The sequence below is a fragment of the Palaemon carinicauda genome, chromosome 33 (assembly GCF_036898095.1).
Source record: "Palaemon carinicauda isolate YSFRI2023 chromosome 33, ASM3689809v2, whole genome shotgun sequence".
NCBI lineage: Eukaryota > Metazoa > Arthropoda > Malacostraca > Decapoda > Palaemonidae > Palaemon > Palaemon carinicauda.
In genome coordinates, this window is record NC_090757.1 from 46,834,893 (window position 1) to 46,844,892 (window position 10,000).

Below are 10,000 nucleotides of genomic sequence, written 5' to 3' on the forward strand. Positions count from 1 at the left end.
ATTTATAATTTATTAGGTAATGCATTCATCTCGCCTGTATTTTCGAATTTCGTTTATAATGCAGTCGGTCCATGTTTAATAGGCCTAATTATTCAATATGGGTACTAATATAAACATTGTCCATCGTATAGTCGGTCACTCAGTAGAAATTTTTACTGGAAGAAAATATTTGTTTATTATCCAAATTGTTATTTAGATTAAATTTGTTTTTGCAGTTTCGAATTGACTATTATTTGTTTAGAATTTATTTTTATATTATTTTTTTTATTTTTGCTGTAAATGCATTTATTGTATATTTATATACTCTCTATATATATTATATATATATATATATATATATATATATATATATATATATATTTCTATATGTGTGTGTATATATGTGTATATATATATATATATATATATATATATATATATATATATATATATACCGCATTTATATGAGGATTTTTTTTTATTTATTACTTCCAATAAAAGACTGAAGAATCTTCCTCGTTACTTTTCGTTTCGTTGATCTTTACTTTTCTTAGATTCACTTCATCATGGACTTTTCCAGAGCTTCGGTATTTAATTATGTCATTTAAACAAAGGCCTTCTGTTTTTTTTTTTTTTTTTTTTTTTTTTTAGTTGGTCTATGCTTCCCAGGTTTATGGTCTTTCGCTTATACATTAGACATAAATTTATCATTACTGTCTTTGGGTTTCTCCTTTTATTTATCTTATTTTCTATTTAACCCCCTTTTTATTTTATTTCACTCTTAACCCCATTTATTTTATTTTATTTTTAACCCTCATTTTAATTCATCTAATTTTCAAACCATTTTTATTTTATTTTATTTTTAACCCCCTTTTTATTTAATTTTATTTTCAACCCCCTTTTTTATTTTTTTTTTTATTTTTAACCCTTTATTTTTAATTTTAACCCCCTTTTAATTTTTTATTTTTAATCTCATTTATTTTATTTTAATTTATTTTTAATCTCATTTCAATTTTATTTTCTTTTTAACCACCTTTCTTATTCCATTTTCTTTTTAACCCCATTTGTTTTATTTTCGATTTAATTAAATTTTTATTATATTTTCTTTTTAACCCTCTTTTTATTTTATTTTATTTTTAACCTCATTTTTATTTCATTTTGTTTTTAGCCCCATTTATTTTATTTTATTCTTAACCTCCTCTTATTTTATTTTATACTATATAGAAACTTTTTTTTTTTCATATGTAAATTCCATTTGCAATTATCTGAGAAACTTTTGTTTTTTTGGTTAAAGATATTATATATACACCAAAATTAAAAGAAATTTTCATAGAAAGTAAAAATTCTTATTGTAAAAATTATCCTTCTCCAAATTTAAGATTGAATTGAGGAGTAATTTGCTGTTCTTTTTAATCATTTATGTCTGACTAAGTCTTTACTGAAGAATTTGGTCCTCATGTTATTTGGCGTCACTGATATTCTATACCAAAGTCGATTTATATCTTTTGGCTATAAATAATGAAGAAACACAAGAGACTAGGATCTTTTAAGATCTTCTTAGTCAAATACACTTATAGTGGGGCTATACTCAAACTTATTAATATTGATATTAATATTATTATAATTATTATTATTATTGTTATTATTATTACTATTATTATTATTGTTATTATTATTATTATTATTATTGTTATTATTATTATTATTGTTATTGTTATTATTATTAATATTGTTATTATTATTATTATTATTATTATTATTATTATTATTATCATCATCATCATTTTTGCTACTACTTCCTAAACTACAACCCATGTTGAAAAAGCAAGATGCTATAAAGCCAAGGGCTCCAACTGGGAAAAATAGCCCTGTGAGGAAAGGATATAAGGCAATGAACGAACGATATGAGCTGTAATGAACAATTAGAATAAAATATTTTAAAAACAGTGACAACATTAAAACAGATATTACATATATAAACTATAAAAAAGACTTATGTCAGCCTGTTCAACATTAAAACATTTTCTGCAAGTTTGAACTTTTCAAGTTCTACCGGTATTGTCCAACCATTTTTCTGTTAGCAAACTATGGCCACTTACTTAGCAGTGTTATTTCCTTATCCTCGCTGTTATTCTGAGGTATAATGTCTTATGTCATACACTAAAAGAATTAGACATGATATTTCTAGATGTCTTTGGAAGCGACTACATTTCAGCAAAGCCTTGAATAGACAAAAGATATGAAGTTTGTTTTTGGGTTCCTTTTTGTCAGAATCAACTTATTATGCAGGTGTGAGAAGTATAAAAGGCACAATATCTAATATCTCTCTCTCTCTCTCTCTCTCTCTCTCTCTCTCTCTCTCTCTCTCTCTCTCTCTCTCTCTCTCTCTCTCTCTATATATATATATATATGTATAGATATAGATATATATATACATATACATATATATATATATTATATGTATATATACACATATACATATATATATGTATATACACACACACATATATATATATATATATATGTATTCATATATATATATATATATATATATATATATATATATATATATATTCATAAATATATATATGTATATATATATATATTCTTAAATATATATATGTATATATATATACATATATATATATATATATATATATATATATATATATATATATCTGAAATATATCCCCTTTTACACTAGCAATGCATGTCCATAAAACTGAAATATATCCCTTTTTACACTAGGAATGCATGTCCATAAAACAGTGTTGTTTCATGGTTGTCCCTCTGAAACGTTTTCTCTTAAAAAAGGTATTGATAACATTAAGAAATTAAACTATTATGTGTTCCTTTTAAGAAACTCCGCTAATATTATAATCATGTACAATCACAACTCAAACGATCACTTAAATCAAGATTATTTCTTGTTGCTCTTTTAGAATCTTTTGTACTTGTAATAAGGTTTTACATGAATATAGAACATTGTTATTTTATCTTTAGTTATTTTTCTATATGAAAATTGTAGTTAAACACAATTACAAAACAATTTTCATGGTTGCCATTCTCAAACCTAAGTTTTTATGATATGTCCTTTAAAAAAATAGGACTATACATTATGGCTGATTCCTGGTCGCCATTTTGAAATTACATTTTAATCTAAACTGGAATTCCATATACGAAAGGATTTCTTTTTGCAAACAGTTATTGCCAAATTACATTTGTATACTAACTGGCATTCCATATACGGAAGGTTGTTCTTTATACATACAGCTATTGCCATGTTTATTAAGCTGAAATTCATATGTTAGTACAATGGCAAGCATAGTAATGTATCTCTTGGTTTTTTTTAAGTGGTTGCCAGTTTTTGCATATTAAAATTCAAGGTTAAATGTGTATATTCATTGTGAAGTTTAAGAATGTGTATCGGGCCCTGTGATTTCTTGACTAATATCTCACTACTTGACTGTAGTAGATAAGTTTAGTTTTACTGTATCATTGAAGAAGGCTTCGTTTTAAAATGTTAAAAATTTAGAAATTTAAAACTTTTTTAAAATTTTCCAAAATCCTTTTGCTCTTGATAACAAAAAATCAACAGCACATTCGAGTATATATATATATATATATATATATAAATATATATATATATATATATATATATATATATATATATATATATATACATACAGTATATATATGTATGTATATATATAATATATATATATAATATATATATATATATATATATTTATATATATATATATATATATATTTATATATATATATATATGTGTATATATGTATGTATATATATATATATATATATATATATATATATATATATATAGATAGATAGATATAGATATAGATATAGATAGATAGATAGATGGATAGATTTTCTTTTTCCTAACCTACTTTGATCTTTTTTTTTCAAACAAATATATCATGCCACTTATGACGTGATAATTCCCTAACATGTGGTGATTTTAAGAATACTTCTCTTAGAACGTCTTTACATTCATCTCAAACATTTTAAGAGGTCAGGTCACTGAAAGTTAAAGTCATCCGTATATTTTCATCATTTTTTTTAATTATTCTTATATTTTTAAATGAAAACTTCCATGTAATTTGGTCAATTACTTAAGCCTTCACAGTTGTGCTGTTCCCCTTTTTCTTCTTTTTTATTTTTCCTGGTAATTTAGATTGTGAATTCTATGGGCATTTTAGGCTATGATTATTCACTGGTAAAAAAAAAAAAAAAAAACAGTAAACGCTTCTATAGATATTCTAACTGTTGTTGAATTACACTAAATAGGTCGTTGAATAATTATTGAAATTATTATTAGAATTATTTTCATCTAAATAATTCTTAAAATTTTCATTAAAATTATCATTATTCTTTTCATGAATGGATAAAGTAATGTATATAAATAAAACAATGTTATTCTATTGTTAACTATATTTACTCCAAAATATGTGAAATAGGCCCTCGTGGACCCTGGTTAATATATAGGCTGCCAAAAAAATTCAATATTTGCATCTAGATAAATATTTTGGCAAGCACATAACATTCAAGTGAAGTAAATTGTAAAATAAGCAAGTGATTTGAGATATTTTTTTTATATAGTGTCCATTCAAAAGTCCATTTTTGGATCCTTTCAGGTATTTTGTAAGTCCAGGACTTTCCAAATATTTTTCAGGACTTGCGGTAATGCCTTACACAAATCCTCCACTTTACAATAAATGAAACACTATATTTAAATATACAATCGGAATATTATATATAAATCCATAAGTAGTTCAGCTATATATTAGAATTTATAATAATATCTTTACAAAACTAGATTTAGATTTATAAGAAAACATTTATTATTATTATTATTATTATTATTATTATTATTATTATTATTATTATTATTATTATTATTACCTAAGCTACAACCTTAGTTGACAAACCAAGGACTCCAACTGGAAAAAATAGCCCAGTGAGGAAAGGAAATAAGGAAATAAATAAACGATATTAGAAATGATCAAAAATTGATAAAATATTTTAAAAACAGTAACATCAAAGCCAATATTTCATATATAAAATATAAAAAGGACTTATGTCAGCCTGTTCAACATAAAAACATTTGTTGCAAGTTTGAATTATTTAAGCATAATACATTTAAACCAACAATCATGATTTTACCAATTTCTTAAAAGAAATAGCTCTTAAATCTGCCATCATTAAACATCTTATGCATTGTGCATCTTTAATAGAATTGTTTGTAATCCCCATTTTTTTTTATTATAACTCAAAATTGCATGTAAAACCTTGCAGAACATTTTAACATTCTTCAAAAAATGTAAGTTACACATTATGCTCAATTGGTTTAATTTCCCTCAGAATGTTGAGCATATTTTCATAATTGAAATCTACTGATGTCCAGAGGATTGTGAAAAAGACCGCAAGCCAAGTTTAAGAAACTAGTGCTTATGACACTAGGGATTGAAGTCATTGAAATTCCTTTGCTTAACATTTTCAGTAAATTCAAATTATTTATATATATATATATTTATATATATATATATATATATATATACACATATATACATATATATATATATATATATATATATATATATATATATATATATATATATATATATATATACACACATGAATTTATATTTTTTTTTCCTGATTTGATATTTCTTTTCTCTCTAATTGTAATAATTCTGATCAAAGGAAGTTTTTCCTTCATGAAATATCAATATCATAACGATCATGATGACCATTATTAATATTATTATTATTATTATTATTATTATTATTATTATTATTATTATTATTACTATTACTACTATTACTACTACTACTACTACTGCAGATGAACACCATATATGTTCCCATATTCAGTATTTATAATATCAATCGAAGAGTATTGCACTAGAAAGTTAGATATCATAATTAATTTTTAGGTATCAAATTATAAAGAATACTACCAAACAATAATAGTAATATATAGAGGTATTTATTTACATTATAATTTCTACGCAGATGTTACTATTTTCAAACTTTATGAAATTTGAGTAAAGATATCTTTTTGATACTCCCAATATATTGATTTATTGTTTCTATTTTGTTATATTTCTGGGGAAAAAATACGGTCTTTTTAACGGTTCCTTCTTAAAAACGTTTTCCAGGTTTTCCATATACAGGAAGGACATTTTCAATGTTTGCCCTCTTAATAATGTTTTTGTATTTGCCTGCAAAGAGAGTTATTATTATTATTATTTTTTTTATTATTATTATTACTAGCCAAGCTACAACCCTAGTTGGAAAAGCAAGATGCTGTAAGCCCAAGGGCTCCAATAGGGAAAAGTAGCCCTGTGAGGAAAGGAAATAAGGAAATAAATAAATGATGAGAATAAATTAACAATATATCATTTTAAAAACAGTAACAGCGTCAAAACAGATATGTCCTATATAAACTATTAACAACGTCAAAAACAAATATGTCATATATAAAGTATAAAAAGGCTCATGTCAGCCTGGTCAACATAAAAACATTAACATTAAAAAATAACTTTACGTTCACTCGAAACGGAAATGGCTTCGGTCTTAAATATCTATTGACTATATAAAAGCTCTTTTATTATTATACGTCTCTAAAATCTCAGAGAGTAAATTACTCCAATTTTGTTTCGATATTCGTATTTTCTTCTAATAAAATGAAGATTTAAGAAACTTATTAGTAATTTATTGAAAAGTTAAGAAATATTTAGTTCTTTATACATTTACATATACCTGAAAATCATAGAACAATGTTGTTGGTTCATGATAACATATAAAATATTCTATTATGCTTATGCTCATGATTTGGAGATTCCCTTATTCCTATGCTCAAAAATACTAGGAACCACCAAAATGCTCCCTAACATGTGTATTTCTTATGATTACCTTTAAAATATTCTAATTTATTTATGCTCATGATTTGGTGTTTCCCTTATTCATATGCTCAAAGATACTGGGAACCGGAATGCTCCATAACTTATGTATTTCTTATGATTACCATTAGAATATTCCATTATATTTATGCTCAGGATTTGGAGATTCCCTTATTCCTATGCTCAAAAATATTAGGAACCACCAAAATGCTCCCTAACTTATGTATTAAAATATCCCATTATTTTTATGCTCATGATTTGCAGTTTCCCTTATTCCTTTGCTCAAAAATACTAGGAATCACCAAAATGCTCTGATTACCAAATTTCAAAGTTTACAAAATCATACATTCTGGGAAACCATCAATATAGATAGACTAAGCGTTTGTTAATATTGCGATTTAGTATAAAATCAAAACTTGAATATTCAAAATTACTGCAGCGTTCGCCAGGACACAAATTTTGCAATATTTTATAATTCAAACGATCGGGGGATTTTTGTTTTTTTTCTTTTTCCCATTGAGCTCCTCAAGATTACCAGAACGTCGGCAGGTTATCTTTAATCGTTTGTTCTTTAACACCTTCAAATTTTGTTGTATTTGTTTCTCCGTAATTTTGGTGGAAACTAAAATAGAATTGTGATTGAATTAAAACAGCCATGTTATAGAATTATTATAATAGTTCCAAGTTTCTTTTACTATTCTTTAAGGAAGTGAATATTTTCACGTATTCCAAACGTCATTTTTTTCATTATGTTTAAGTGTGTGTGTGGGGTATTTTTTTTTTTTTTTTTTGAGAAGAAAATGTGATATAGAAGTAATTAAAATACATAATATGTTTAGCAAGTTGTTCTTAAGGATTAAATTTCCCATAATGATTTTTAGTTTAGAGCACTTGCTCATGGTTAAAAAAAAATAAATATATATCAACCATTTTTTATATAATTAAAAAATGCATTCCGCAAGCACAAAATGGTAAGAAAATTCATTATTAAAAAAATGACCGTTTGTCTGTTTACAAAAGAAAGATGGTCCAGACTGTTTCGTATCCGTTTGAAATTATTAGATTTCGGGGATTATTACAATATTATCAAGTTATAGAACTTTTTGATAATTTTTAAGGGAGTTTTCATTTTATGAAATCATCAAAATATGTGTAATATTGTTCTCTGCATATCTGTTCAAATATGTATTTTTTTCTTGTTGTTATGTTGTAATTCATAGAGACAGTTATTACAGTAATCCGTTTTTTAATATAAAAACTGAAATTCCAGAAATTCAAAGATTATGATGTTCATTTTTAAAAAGGTATTGAAAAGGTCTCCTTTAAAGTACTAAATGTTTTTATACGTTTTCATGATGGTATCAGAAATATATTTTGGATTTTATAATTATGATAAAAGTACCAGAAATATGTGTTACTAATTTTATTAATCATATGTAATTTGTTTTTAATATTTGCTTGACTCTAGTGCTTCCATATTTTAACTTTGCGAATTACCTTTTATATATGTGTGTGTATATATATATATATATATATATATATATATATATATATGTGTGTGTGTGTCTATATATATATATATATATATATATATATATATATATATATATATATGTCTATGTATATGTATATGTATTTATGTCTATATATATATATATATATGTATATGTATGTATATGTATTTATGTACATATATATATAAATATATATGTATGTATATGTATGTATATGTATTTATGTACATATATATATAAATATATATGTATGTGTATGTATATATATGTATATGTATATATAAATATATATATTTATAAATTTTGAGTGCATAATATTTGTCTGTCTACCTGTGTTAAGTAGGAAAGAGTGTTTTGTAAATTACATTACCATACGGAATATACAATGAGGTTCCCTTCGATATTAATTAGGTGACTAGCTTTTAGTGGTGTATATTTCAATGAAGACTTACATTGTAATTAATCAACTGGGCTTGATTTAAGTCCAAACCCGTTTTTGAGATATAATTCCATGTTAAACGTGTTGCCTGTTTATATGTACGATCGTGCGTCTGTAAGTGTAAGAGTAAACCAACGTGGTTTTTTTTTTTTTTTTTTTTTGCGTAAGTTTTCTTTAAGCCACTTTTTAGGATATATATATATATATATATATACATATATATATAATATATATATGTATATATTATATAATATATATATATATATATATATATATATATGTATATATATATATATATGTACTGTGTATATATATATATATATTTATATATATATATTATATACATATATATACATATATATATATATATATATATATATATATATATATATATATATATATATATTACTGTATATATATATATATATATATATATATATATATATATATATATGTATATATATATATGCATGTAATATACCTATTAAACATCCATCTCACCAGTACATTGCCTCAACTTAATTTTTCCACTAAGAAAACCGGGTTATAAATGCATATTTTGTCATACTTAATTCCACCTTCAAAACTTCACTGGTATCAAGAACTTTCTCATATGTGTACTTTATAACAAACATTTTATCCATATACCTTATTTGTCCATATACCTTATTAATCCATATACATTATTTGCTTATATACCGTATTTGTCCATATACCTTATTTATCCATATACCCTATTTGCCTATATACCCTGTTTGTCCATATACCTTATTTATCCATATACCTTATTTGCCCATATACCTTACTTATTTATATACCTTATTTATCCATATACCTTATTTATCCATATACCTTATTTGGCCATATACATTATTTTCCTATATACCCTATTTTGTCCATATACCTTATTTGCCCATATGCGTTATTTATCCATATACCTTATTTGCCCATATGCGTTATTTATCCATATACCTTAGTTATTCTTATGCATTAGTTGCCCATGTACCTTATTTATTCATATACCTTATTTATCCATATACCTTATTTGCCCATATGCGCTATTTATTCATATACCTTAGTTATTCATATTCATTATTTGCCCATATACCTTATTTATTCATATATCTTATTTATC